The sequence below is a fragment of the Panthera leo genome, chromosome D1, assembly GCF_018350215.1.
Source record: "Panthera leo isolate Ple1 chromosome D1, P.leo_Ple1_pat1.1, whole genome shotgun sequence".
Lineage (NCBI taxonomy): Eukaryota > Metazoa > Chordata > Mammalia > Carnivora > Felidae > Panthera > Panthera leo.
The window spans coordinates 22,152,251-22,166,243 of NC_056688.1; the positions used below are offsets into that span (position 1 = coordinate 22,152,251).

Here is a 13,993-nt window from a genome sequence, read left to right on the forward strand (position 1 = left end):
TGTTTCCTTTACCTGTTTCTTTTTCTCCTTAGAAGATTGTAGGAATTTTTACTTATCCCTCCTGATTTAAAATCAGAATAACTGGCTACCTAAGTTGAGTAGGCAGCACGTCAGTCTCATAAAATCACAATGATGATGGTGGTGGGCTTTGGTAGATATCTTTTTTTCATTCTTTGTGCTGGGATAATTAGATTAATGTATTTTATTTCTCTCCTATTATTTAAGTCTCTCTTTTTTGTTTCCCTCTTTGGAAGTATTCCTCAACTTTGTCTTCTAAATCTTATAAGTTTTTGAAAAAAACTTTAGTTATATTTTTAATTTCAGAGAGGCTTTTTTCATTTAATTTTTTTTCTTTTTTATTGTAATCCCTTATTGTTTTTTGGATGCAACCTTTCCTCTTATCTTCTTGAATTGGTGTTATTGCCCTTTTTGAATTTTTTTTTTATTCCTCCTTGCAAAATCTCTATCACGTCAGATCTTTTTTTCTGGTTATATCTGTCTCCTTTTATCAAGTTTGAATCTTTCTTTAAGTATCTTCTGATTCTTGACTATATTTAAGAAGGAGGCACTGAAAGTTGATTTTGGAAACTTATTATGTAAATGGTACAGTTTGTTAACTAGTGGACTTTACATAGGGTGATCAAGTGAAAAGTGAATCTTTTGGGGCACGTGGGTGATTCAGTCGGCTAAGCGTCCGGCTCCAGCTCAGGTCACAATCTCACAGTTCATGGGTTTGAGCCATTGGGCTCTGTGCTGATGGCTCAGAGCCTTGAGCCTGCTTCGGATTCTGTGTCCCCCTCTTTTTCTGACCCTCGCCTACTTGCACTCTGTTTCTCTCTCTCAAAAATAAATAAGCATTAAAAAAAAAAAAGTAAGTAAGTCTTTTTATTGAGGGAACTTCAAATATCAGTAACTGGAGTTCTCTCTGTAGCTTTTCAGTTGTTCAAAGAATCTTCCAATCTATTGGTTAGTGGTGTGGTGGAGTTGCTAGCAAGGCCAGAGAAAGGGCTAAAGGTCACACAGTTTAGCATGCAGATCTCCCTTAATTCATTCACCCTCCACCATACTTGGTGTTCCCAACTCCAATATTGTTCTTACTCAGTTCCTCCAAAGAAAAGTCTCATTTGCTGGAGGGTAAAGAAATATAGCTTACTGGCTGTGTGGGGAGAGTGGAAACCCCTTTTATAAACAGAGCTCCTACCAATGCCCCCTGTCCATCTGGGTGTCTGGCCCCAGGACCATGGTGCTTAGAGCCTCTGAGGGCTGAACCTTTCAGGGCTCTGCAGAGTGAATCAGTCCCCACTGTAGGCCCTTGGCTTGTGACTTTACTCTTTCTGTGGATCCAATACCAATCTTCCCTCTTTGTTTTGTTTAAAAAACTAATTGTGGGGGCTCCTGGGTGGCTCAGTCATTAAGTAACCTTCTCTTGATCTCGGCCCAGGTCATGATCTCACAGGTCCTGAATCTGAGTCCCATATAAGGCTCTATGCTGACAGTGCAGAGCCTGCTCGGGATTCTCTCTGCCCCTCCACCATCTCAAAATAAATAAATAAACTTTAAAAAAATAAAACAAAAGCTAAAACTAAAACTAAAACTAATTGTGAAACTCTTTAGCCCACTGTTTTTTTTCTCTGTCATTCTTGTCCTTGGTTGATGCCTTTGTCATTTCTAGAAGTTGAATGGTGACTTCTGTGGGGTGATAGCCACTAAGCTATAGAAGAATATGGGTGGGTGACTGGGTGTCATTTTGGGTCTCACAGCTCCCTGGGCTCTCCTCAGTTTCCCTTGTAGGCTCCTCAGCTTTGTGTTGTCCCTTAAATATTGGTGTTCCTCAGGCTTCTGCCCCACAAAAACCCATTCTGTTAGCATAAGCTGAAGATTAGGGGCAGGTCCAAGGTCAGTTCTGTGGCCCCCTTTCTCTGAGCCCACATCCTAGTTTTGGCTCCTGAACTAGAGAGGAGGAAGCAGGGAAGACAGAGAAGGCAGGGCCAGCCTCTGCCAACTGCTCGAGAACCCTGGGCCTCACCTCATCTCAATGCCTGTCTGGCCTTCAGATGGTTTCCCTGACCCCAAACAGACTCCTAGTCTGGCCCAATTATACCAGCCTCGTGGGAAGGCAGAGATGTAGAGAACACCCCCTTTTCCTGGTCCACTTCTGTCACTCATTCCAAAATGAATCAGGCACCATTCTAGAAGTTGGAATTATACTTATGAGTAAAGCAGACTGGATCCTACCTGGATCTTATAATCTAGTCCCAGGAAAGATAACAACAATAACGGCAAAAGAAACATACCGCACTGCATAGTACAGATGTCCTGTTGGGTCACTTGCTGAGCTCTTGTTCCTTAGGCCTAGAACTGGAGGGGTAGAGGAGGTCATGGATGCAGCAGGGAACTTTTGAATAGATGGCTAATACACATGATGCTATTTCGTGCCTCCATGTCATTTTACACATGTGTTTTCCACCTACATTGACTTTCATCTCTTGTCATTTTGGTCAATTCTACTTGTTCTACTTGTTATTCTATTTGTTCAGTAATCCCTTCCTCTGCAAAGTCTTCCTGACCCACCCACCCCACATTAGCTACACACTCCTCTCTACCCCTCCCTCCCTTGTATAATCAACAGCTTCCTGAGTTGGATACTGCTTCCGGAGCTAAAGGCACAAGATGAGTAAAACTCTGGGCAGTGTGTGGGAACATGCCAACTTGGGTTGAGTGCTGGCTTTCCCACATACTATCTTTGGCCTTGAGCAAGTGAATTAACCTTTCTAAGCCTCAATCTTCCTATCTGTAAAATGAGGATAATAAGATATGCCATGAAGTGTTATGGTGGATATAAAATGACTATAAAGTGCCTATTGGGAGCCTATAATTAGCACTCAAATATTGGTTCCTTCCCTTTCTCCTTTCAAGGAGCTTCCAGTCTAATGAGAGAATGACAGGCAAATCAGTAAGTGCAGCGATTTGTCATAGGTGCTGTGATAATGGACACTGAATTACATGCCACTGATTTATGAGACTGCCTCTCTGTCTCTCCCACTAGACTAGGAGCTCCTTGAGAGCAGGGCCACGTGATTCTGTGCCCCCTGCTACCCAGCTCGGTGTCTGATACGCAGTAGCTGCTCCATTCAAGTTTCGGTAAATGAAATGGGAATGACTCCTCCCTCTATCTGATCCTGGTTTGATGCTGGTTAGAGCAATGCCCAGCATTGCCTTTTTTTTTTAACCCCCCCCCCTTCACCCCCCACGCTGCTGTTCCTAGCTCAAAGAAGGGAAAATTATAGTTTCTCAGCCATCTGGGGTGAAAAATCTATCTTCACTAGAGACTAATTTTTCCAAACGTCATCAGAGTGTGGGACATGAGCATACCCCACCCCTCTTGGGTAGTGGAATGAGTGAACACTGAAACGAGGACTCATCCAGTGCCCTCCTGTGGGACCAGCCTCTCTCAGGCCCCTTCTCTCTGAGCATGCAGACAGGCAGACCTCCACCAGCTTATCCATCCTCTTCAAATGAGTCTGTCTCCCAAGAACCAAACATTTTCTCTCCCTGGCCCTGACTTGAAATGAAACGACTTAGCCCACAGACAGTTTTATGGTCCCTCGCTTTCCATTCCTCTTGCTGAGCCCTCACGCTGGTTAGAGCCCAGCCCAGGCTCTGATTTATACAGCTCTCCCAGGCCCCTGTTGGATTCGGAGTCTGGAACAATAAGACAAGGCTATCCATCACCCCTCTGCTCAGATCTCCCTGGACTCATTGGGAAGGAAGGAGGGGTGGGTGGCAGTGAAGACAGCCTCAGGGGTCCTGCCCAGAGAGCATTTGTCACGTTGATCGAAAGTGCAGGGCGGGAGTGGGGCGGGGGAGTGGAGGCTTTTTATCTCGCCCAAGCCTACACTGTAGACAACAGGGATAAAGTAGAGCAGGGACAGGGGTGAGAACACACATGGGGGAGGAATGTAATGGAATTTGGCTCAGAAGTCTGATGGGGACCACGGATGCCACCCCCACCTGCTCCAACTCCTGAGCGCAGTAACCACTGGTCCAGCTATGTTTGGTCACCAGCAGGTTCTCCTCTCTGTGCCACGTTGTGCCCCAGCACCTGGCACAGTGCCTAGCGTGTAGTAGGCATGCAGAAAAGATATGTTTGCTGACCGACTAAGCTTTCCTCTCCTCCTTACTCACTTACCAGATCTCAGGGTCAAGGGCTATTCAAAGAAATCTTTACACACGTATGCATGCTGTCTCTGTGGTTCTGTGATGTGTGGATGTGCATGCTGCATGAACATCTGTATGTGTATGCTGCACACATGTTCACATGAGTCCGTGTATGAGTAAGAACTTTCTGAGAGTCAGGGTTCTGAAATTCTAGAGTGGGTGACCCAAAGGAAACTGTGGCTTTGGCTTCTGTGAAACATTTAATTATTATTATTATTATTATTATTATTATTATTTTTGATATAATTTATTGTCAAATTGGTTTCCATACAACACCCGGTGCTCATCCCAATAAGTGCTCTTACGCCTGGGACTGGAAGAGGTGCCACTCTGTCAGGAAGGAAGGGAATGAATGGGTTGGGTAACCTCCCTAAAGGCTTTCTGGGCTTTCTGATCCCTGGTCAGCCAAAGAAGAAAGGGAGCTATTACATAGTTATCATCCGTAAACAACTTGAAATAGTTCTTGCTCCCAGGAACCCTACCCTTTGGACTTGGGGATCACTTCCTAGGAAACAAATTGTGATGGGGCTAGGAGCCAGAGGTTTGAGGATGGTGACTCCCTCTGCCGCTATCTATGCAGAGGGAAGGCTACAAAGCATTGTATGTGCCACTTAGGGCAGTGTGCAAAGATCCTAGGGAGAGCATTTTGGTTATCAGCAAATTAGAGGCTTTGTTCAGAGCCAGGAAAAGAAAATCCGACGACTAAATCTAGGAGCTGATGAAAAGAGAATTCAAGGGCTATGGTGCTGTGGCACTGTGGCACACCGTTGTGGCTTTGTAGTGTCGCCATTGTGGCTTTGTAGTGTCTTTTGATTTTAGTGCTACTAAAGCAATAACATGTAATGGCCTGAGCATTGCTGCCTCCCAGTGCCTGGGAAGTTAGATGACCTGAGGAGAAGCCAAGGGTGGCTAATGAGTCATTAACAGTCTTTATCAAATTAGGATTATAATCCATCTCAACATGCAGAGGAAAATGTTTCAAATTATCTACTTTCTTAATTGCAACTCAAAGATTTGGCAGGAAATTATCATGAGAGATAACGTCTGGAAATTGACGGATTGTGCTGATGTGTATCTAAGCTTCCATAACTGTAATAGCTGGAGAATTCATCCACACATACTTACACTGATACTTGTACTCATAAATACTTCTGCTGTACATATTGGTTCAGACAGACAGGCACACACACACACACACACACACACACACACTCACACACACACACCATTATGTCTGTGTGCAGTGGATCAAGCCATCAGCATTCACACAGGCTGAGGTTCCTACCGAATGCTTGGAGATATAAGAAAATCATTTAATCCTTGCCTTTGAGAAGTTCAGAATCGTGTTGGGGAGCTAATGTATACATATTTGAAATTTAAGAACATGTACAAAGCAGCATTCAGGTGTATGCTACAATAGTGGAAATGTGAGCCCACAAATCCAGAAGGATGTAGGACATGAGTGTCTAAATTAAGTAGAGTTTCTGGAATGGTTGAGTTTTGACTTGAGTGTTGACATTCCCACTGTGCATTACGAGAGCAGCCAATGGGGATCCAGGCAGAAGACATGCTGAGTCTGTCAAGAGCACCTGTGGCCAAGAAGTGACACAGCATGTTTGCAAAGTCTCCAGGGAAGGGTGGGGCTGGATGACAAACCCTGGTTTGGTTAGACAATGCAAGCGGACTCTTCACTTGCCCCATTAAGTCAGGAAAGATTTGAGGTTGACCTACCCTTCCCCTCCTGCCCGGTCTCAGTTTCTCTGCCTATAGAACAGTGTGATCTGAAGACAGAGTTAGGCTTTCCTATATCTCCCTTGGTTGCTGAAAACCTGAGATCTCTGAGTTCAGGGATTGTGCTTTACTCCTCTTTATAGCCCGAGGACCTAGCATGGGTCTGGCCAGCCTAGATGCTGGATGGGAGTCCACCTCCTGGTACATTTCTTAAAGGCTGTCAGTGTATGCACAGTGAATGAGTGAACCCGTGAATGAATGAGTGAATGAGAGCCTGAACGGTGATGCTTATGAGGAAGCAGTGCAGCATAGTGGTTCCAGGTATGGGTTGTGGAGGCAGCCTGCCTGAGTCTACACACTTGTCACTTGGTGACAAGTTACTCCCTTTATCTAAGCCCCATGGGGATGCCATGGGAATGTGATTAGGCAGTGCATGTTGAGCACTTAGCTTAGAGTGTGGCACTGAGCAAATCATCAATATATATTAGCTATTATTATTGTTGGTGCTTTGTTTTATCCTTCCTTGCTAAGCGAACCATGCTTCCCGTGCTGGGTAAGTTGGGTATCTTGTTCCTTCATTTGATCACTCTTTCTCACTGCCCTCCGCCCCCCCCCACCCCCCCCCCACCCCCCGCATCATGGTAAGACAGGACTGGCTTCTGCGGGCGATGTGGCCTCACCCCTTTCCAGTGCTGTTACTTGGTTCTCTGAGCCCTGCAGTCTGGCTGCTGTAGGTCCAGCTGCCAGAATAGAGTTGGGAACTTGGCCATGCAAAATCCTCAGCTCAGGGAAGCTTAGAGATTGGACGCAGCATCAGAGGCAACAAATGCTGGTTGGGTTCATCCCTGGAGACAGGGAGGAGATGGTCCAGTGTATAAGCAGAAGGACACAGGGCAGTTCCACGAGAGGAGGTGATGGTGAAGTGGTAAGAATGCAAATAGAGCCAAGGGAGAGCCATCGTCATAGCAGGGGCAACAGGTGTGAAGGTGATGAGGTAGCTGAAGGAGATGGGGATGAGGGGTCAGTACAGGTCTTCAAGGGGCAGTCTTTGTTTTGGAGAGAGTAGACATTTCAAGACTCCATGTAACTCTGCGGGTGGAGGAGGGGTGGTCCTAGCAACTTCAAGGGTCTGAGGGAGGAGCCGCTGAATGTCCTGTTGGCCTTCCCCCACTCCAGCCCCCCTCAGCTGGTCCTGTGTGGTGCTGGTGGGAAGCAGAGTAGATTGGAGAGCCGGTGAGCCAGATGATACATGATAAATGGTAAAGGTTTCAGCATCCAAACATAGTTTATACCAAGACAAAAACGAAGCCCAGAGGAGAGACTTCAATAACAATAGAATACAAGTCACAGAGTAATTTAAAAATTTTTGGCAGTCCCATTAAAATGGTAAAAGAAACAGGTGAAAATATCTTTAATAGCCTATTTTAATTTAATTCGATAAATCCAAACTAATATCGATTCAATACATATAAAATGATTATTAATGAAATATTTTACATTTTTCATACGAAGTCTTCTAAATCCATGATTATACTTGTGGCACATCTCAATTTGGACCATTTGGACCATTGGAACATTCCAAGTACTCAGAAGCTACTTGTGGCTAGTGGCCACTGTGGGGGGGACAGCAAAGGTTTATACCTTCCTTTCTCAAAGTTTTGTGGCCAAACTCTTGGGATGCCATTTCCCACAAGTGGCTCTTTTTGGAACTCATAGCATTTTACAATCTAAATATTCTCTTTCTCAGTTCTGTCAGACTGGCTGTGATACTGCCCATCCCTTGCTAGAAACTGGAAAGAGCTGCAGAATCACTTACAACTCTTCTCTTTCCTTTCCTGCTTCCCACGGAGCCTCTCATCTGGAGTTAGGGCTGGGTAGCTTGAGACAGAGGGACAGAGACAGAGACAGACAGACACACAGGGAGAAAGAGTTTGGGGGGGGGGGCAGTGCCTGAAGAAACTTCCCATATGTACATCACTACCATAAGAAAGGTGGGGTTTTTGGAATGGCTTTAGGGACTACATTGCTCCTATATTAGAGAAGCCAGTTAGAGACATGACCCAATTAATTGCCTATTGTGTGCCCAGAGGACAGGTTGCATCCCTCATGCTCCAGAGGGTGGGAGTGAAATGGGGGAGTGGAGAGGCTTTTCCAGGGTCAGAAAAGTGAATCAGATATGGGCAAGGAGCCTAGACATCCCAACTTCCACCTCACAGCAGAATGCAGGAGCCCCACCTTTTGGGAGACATATAGTGTCTGCATTTGCACATTGTACAGGTCCCCCAGCCCATCTCTAAGGGGTGTGCCCCCATGCATTTAATCAGGAGCAGAATCTTCTTGGCTTGGCCCTAGCCCCCCCGCCCCCAGTACCCCAGTCCCACCTGGTTCCAGGGTCAGGAAGGAGGCCTTACGAGAAGAGTAAGCACCCCTTCCTCCCTTTCTTTGCTCCCATTATCTGTGTTTACAGCCCTCGGAGCCTGTCACAGTATTCTCAGTAAACAATATCTGCCTTCCTCAGGCCAATTAAATAAGCACTATAATAAAGGCACAGGCAAGTGCAGTGGAGGCCCTGGGTAAGGGCTATTAAATCTAATGGCTCCATTTGTTAGAGAGCCTCCCATGTGCCGGGGACTGTGCTGAGCTCTGCCTTCATTATTTTATCTAATCTCCACGGGCTCATGAGCTGGATACTGTTATCATCCTCATTTCACAAAGGCAGAAGCTGAGACTCGGACAATGTCCGTGACTTCCCAGATACGTGGCTTTTTCGTGATAGGGTGAAGATTCAAGCCAGGGCCATGTTGACTCCAAAGCTGCTGTTCTTTCCTGGGGGAGCCAAGGAAGTTTTGAAAAGAGGTGGTATTTCAGCTAACTCTCAACATCAGGTGGGATTTTGGTGGGTAGGGAAAGGGGGAAGTAAAATTCAAGGCTGAGGGGAGAGTGTGAGCAGGTGCAGGGAGGGCCAAGAGGGCACTGGCTGTCTCGCCATCCATGAGCCCCAGGGCTGGCCAAAATGGAAGTGCCCAAACCTCTCAATTGCAGTGGGTTTTTTCTTTTTAATTAATAAGCTTTAGAGCAGTTTTTGGTTCACAGCAAAATTGAGCAGAGTACAGGATTTCTCACATACTCCCTGTCCCCCCCCCCCAACCCCACCCACCATGTACAGCCTCCCCCATTAGCAACATCCCCCACCTGTATGGAATATTTGTTATAATTGATGAACCTGTATTGACACATCACTACCCATAGTTCATGTGGGTTCACTCTTGGAGCACTACATCCTGTGGATTTGGACAAATGTATGACATGTATCCACCAATATAGTATCATATAGAGTACTTGACTGAGCTAAAAATCCTCTGTGCTCTGCCTGTTTATCCCCACCTCCACCCCCAACCAACCCTGGCAACCACTGATCCTTTACGATCCCCATAGTTTTGCCTTTTATGGAATGCCACATAGCTGGAATCCTATATTATGTGGCCTTTTCAGATTGGCTTCTTTCACTGAGTGATACGCATTTAAAGTTCCACCATGTCTTCTCACGGCTTGATAGCTTATTTCCTTTATAGTGCTGAATAATATTCTATTGTCTGGACGTACCACAGTTTATTTATCCATTCACCTACTGAAGGACATCTTGGTTGTTTCCAAGATTTGGTAATTATGAATGAAGATGCTGTAAACATCTGTGTGCAGGTTTTTGTGTGGACGTAAGTTTTAAATTCATTTGAGTAAATACTAAGTGTCATTGCTGGATCATATGATAAGAGTACGTTAAGTTTGGTAAGAAACTTACAGCATGTTCCAAAGTAGCTATATTGTCCTGTATTCCCACCAGCAGTGAAGGAGAGTTCCTGCTGCTCTACATCCTTGCCAACATTTGGTGTTGTCAGCGTTTTGGATTTTGGCCATTCTAATAGGTGTTAATGATACCTTATTGTTTTAATTTACGATTCCCTAATGACAAATGATGTTGAGCCTCTTTTCATATGCTTACTTGCCATCTGTATATCTGTGCATCTGTTGTCTGTTCAGATCTTTTGCCCGTTTTTCATCTGGGTTGTTTGTTCACTTAATGTTGAATTTTAAGAGTTCTTTATATTTTGGGGGTAACAGGCCTTTATCAGATGTGTCTCTTCCAAATATTTTCTCCCATTCTGTGGCTTGTCTTTTCATTCTCTTCATGCAGCAGCTTTTAAAATATAGATTCCTAGGCCCTTATCCAGATCAACTGGTTCCAGGATTGGAAACCAGGAACCCAGAACTATAGAGAAGTTCCACAAAGATTCTTATGCAGGAAGTCCACGGGCCAGCACTGAGAACCATTGAAGGTGGTGATGGGGAGATGTAGGCAGGAATACAGGAGATTAGCCTGAAAAGTAGATCACAGCCAGATGAGGAGGTGGAACTTGAGTGCCATGCTAAGGAATGTGGCATTCAAGTCTCTACTTTTAATTATAAGGTCCAATAAACATTTTAGGCTAAATATTAGAGGCAGTGGTTTCTTGAGGGGAAACCAGGGTATGATCCAACCTTTGTTTTAGGAAGAACACCCTGGTGATAGTATATAGGAAGTGTTAGGGATGTTGGTGACATTAGGCCAATTAGGAAATCATCAAAATATTTGTATTCCAGGTGACTGGAATTCGCATTCCGGGTGATAAGGCCCTCAAGTGGGATGGGGAAACGATGGAGAAAGAAGTTCCATTCAAGTCAACTCAGCAAGTAGTTCTTTAATATGTTTTGTGGACTAAGCACCGTACTAAGGTTCTAAGGATTCTAAGATGAAATAGGTATTGTCCCCAATGTCAAAGAACTCAAAGAAAAGAATTAAGTTGAGAATAGAGGGAACTGGTGTATGGACAGTGTTGTGGACTGAATTGTGTCTCCCCCTAAATTCACATGTTGATGCTCTAACTCCCAATGTGACTATAATTGGAGATAGGGGCTTTAAGGAGGTAATGAAAGTTAAAGGAAGTCATAAGGGTGGGTCTCTAATCCAATACAAATGGTGCACTTAGAAGAGAAAGACACCAGACATTGCTATCTCTGGTGCACACAGAGGAAAGGCCACCTAAGGACAAAGCAAGAAGGTGCCATCTGCAAGCCAGGAAGAGAGATCTCACCAGGAACCAATCCCGCTGGCATCTTGATCTTGGACTTCCAGTCTCCAGAAGTGCGAGAAAGTAGCTATCTGTTGTTTGGGCCACCTGCTCTGTAGCACTTTGTTATGGCAGCCTGAGCAGACTAACACAGACAAGTTTAAGTTTTATTCATGGGCTGATATTGACAGGACTCAGTTAGGCCATTGACGATACATGTCTACAGCTCAGAGGAGACAACGCGGGCCAGTATGAACTGCTTATCCTAAAGACAAATCACGTGCACACAGAGTGAGCAAAGGGCCCAGAACCAAGCCGTAGGAACTGCCAATATTTAAGAGTGATGACTAGGATTGGTAGGAACTCCTGTTTGGTCCTAATGCTGCTGTGTTGGTGACTTACATGACGTGTGTGCCTCTCTCCATCCTCCTTTTCATCCTCAGGAGGATTATGGGGGAGAGACTGCACAGTATGTGAAATGAGTTCTACAGACTTAGTTTTCACTCTGTCCCATCTCTACTCACTGACAGAGCCAACATTTAGATGTGGAACGCCTGGAATTTGACATACTGTTGATTTATTTGTTCTTTAAGTATTTACTGGCTTGTGTCATCTGTTGAATTCTTGTATGATTATTGTTTCCTGTTTTATGTACTGGTGCTTTGCCTGCTTCAACTGGAATGAACGCTCCTCGAGGACAGGGGCTGTGACTGGAACTTCTTTGCTTCTGCTCTTTATCCTTAGCCCTGGCACACAGCTGAGCTTCCGGTGGGCGAAGGACAAATATTTGCTTTGAATGATTGTGGGAAGGATGGTTACATTTAGGTAATCATTTTTTAAGCTTTTGCAAATTACAAATGTAGTTAAAGCGAGATACATTTATTTTAAATTACAACGTTCAGTTTAAAGCATCCAAAGGGTATTAGTAGAAATCACGGTATTTTTAAAAAGACTCCAAACATTAACAGCTCATGGCAATGGATCTCCTGTTTCCAGAAAGAGTTGGGTGCAGAACTAGATTTCAGAAAATGAGGGGTGTGACAAGTGTGAATCAGTGATGCATGGCTGTTGCCTGCAGTACTATTTATGGCTCACTGACACCTCTCTGATGGGGTTAAGTATTTACATTCAGCCTGATTCTCCCCTCTGACTCGGCAAGCTTTGGCAACTCACTGTGAGCCCTGAGAAAGAGAGAAAACCCTCCCTCCAGGGGTCCCGGGCAGGGGCAAATGGATCTCCCCTCCCCCTCCTGTGTCTGAAGAGGGCTTCCCTCTGAGAGTTTATGGCAGCCTGACCTCCAGCCTCTGGGTTGGAGAATCTGGCCGCTTCTGTACTACATAAAAAGGGCAAGTGCATTCATTATTATTATATTATTATACAATGTATAATATATAATAGCGATTATGCTGTCAGCAGCCAGAGTCTCTGACCACAGATCAGAGGCTGGGGTGACATAAATCCACCTAGTGAAGTCTTTGGAGGTTCTACGTGAAGGTGAGAGGATTCAACTCCATCTATAAAGGGGGCTCTCAGTGAAGACTGTCTTCCACAAGCAACTTTGGAGGTTGAATTTGAGGGGTACCGGGACGATCTGGACAAACAGTATTTAGTGTATCGGGGATGTGGCGCAGAAAAGGTCTCAACTGCCCCTTCGGAGCCATGGAATGCTAATAGCTCTCATCCTTGCCCCTGATGGAGGCAGATGAGGAGTGGCCCAGAGGCCTGGAAAGAGCGAAGGGGCAGCCTTCAACTTCTTGGGTCAGATTCCTTACTGCAAACCTGGCCTGCTTGGGTTTCACTTTCTGCTTTCCTTGCTTCCATCAGTGTCTTTGTCTAGGCTTTATCCAGGCCCCCTGCCTGCTCTGGGGTCAGAGGATCAATCCCTGCCTGACTGGCTGAAATGGCTCCTCTATGGGGAGGGAGGAGCAAATTTCAGGGGGGAAGGGGTTCTCCTTTCCCTTTATGCAAAGGGCCATGTGCTGCACTGTAGAAGCAAGCGAGCCTGCATCTGTAGGTGGCTGGGTGCCCACCCCTGGCCCTTAGTGGCCCGGTAATCTTTGTGGAATGAAAAAAGCACACGTATGAGGCCGGGTGCTCGCACTGGTCTTCTCAGAAGGCGCCAATGTGTATTTCCTCCCTGAAGCCACCGTAGCAGGTCCAGACTCAAACAGCCCAGCTGGTCTCTCCCTTTATATTACACCACCCGACCCCCAGAACTCTGGGACTTTTTAGAATGAAAATAGCAGTGGCTTAGAATAGGCTTGCCTGGCATTTGCAAAGAGGTGATTTAGTGACAAAGCCTCTACACCCTTTTATCTCTCCCTCTGCCCCACCCCGTTACAGTCTCCCCCTCGGTGAGCCAAACGCCCCGGGAAGCCCACAGCAGAAAAAGCTCTTGAGAATAGGAATAACTAACCAGAGTGTCATCTGAGCACCTTTTCTGGGGCCAGGGTAATGAGAATTATTCAAATGCAATCATAAAAATGAGGCCATCAGGCAGGCACGGGGTGGGAGTGGTGGGGGGGAGGGGAGGAGTGGTGGTGGAGGGAAGGATTCCTCGCCAGCTTTAAGTTTCAAGACTTCGGGGGAGTTCTCTCGGGGTGCACGGGAAATTTCCCCTCCTCTCCATCCCTTGAGCCCAGGAAGCCGTGCAAGGCGGCCTCTGTGGCCCCCCTCTGTGGGGGCGGGGGCGGTGTCGCCAGTCGCGAGGGGGTCCGCCGCGTCCCTCGCTCAACGGCGGGCTCGCCGTCCTCGGCTTCCTCTCCGGCGCCTTTCTGCCTCCCGCCAGCAGGAGCGGGCCCGCGCCGACGTCTCAGAAAAGCCTCCAGTAGAGGGAGACACTCCAGCTGCGGCTCGGACTTGGAAGCGCCGGGCCGGGAGTGGGTGGGGGCGAGGGGGGTGGGGAGAGAGGGGGAGTGGGGCGAGGGGAGGTGTGTGGA

The 13,993-nt window shown here is 46.2% G+C and overlaps 1 protein-coding gene across 10 annotated transcripts in view; it reads left to right on the plus strand.

The window, feature by feature from the left end:
* Window positions 1-13,993, plus strand: part of PKNOX2 (PBX/knotted 1 homeobox 2) — a 317,612-nt gene that overhangs the window by 37,517 nt on the left and 266,102 nt on the right. For 2 of the 10 annotated variants that reach the window (XM_042907049.1, XM_042907050.1), the window contains one exon: window positions 10,588-10,745. The exons of the other annotated variants lie outside the window; for them this stretch is intronic. The gene's annotated coding sequence lies outside the window, so the exon portion shown is untranslated. The remainder of the gene's footprint in view (window positions 1-10,587; window positions 10,746-13,993) is intronic. 10 annotated transcript variants of the gene reach the window in all.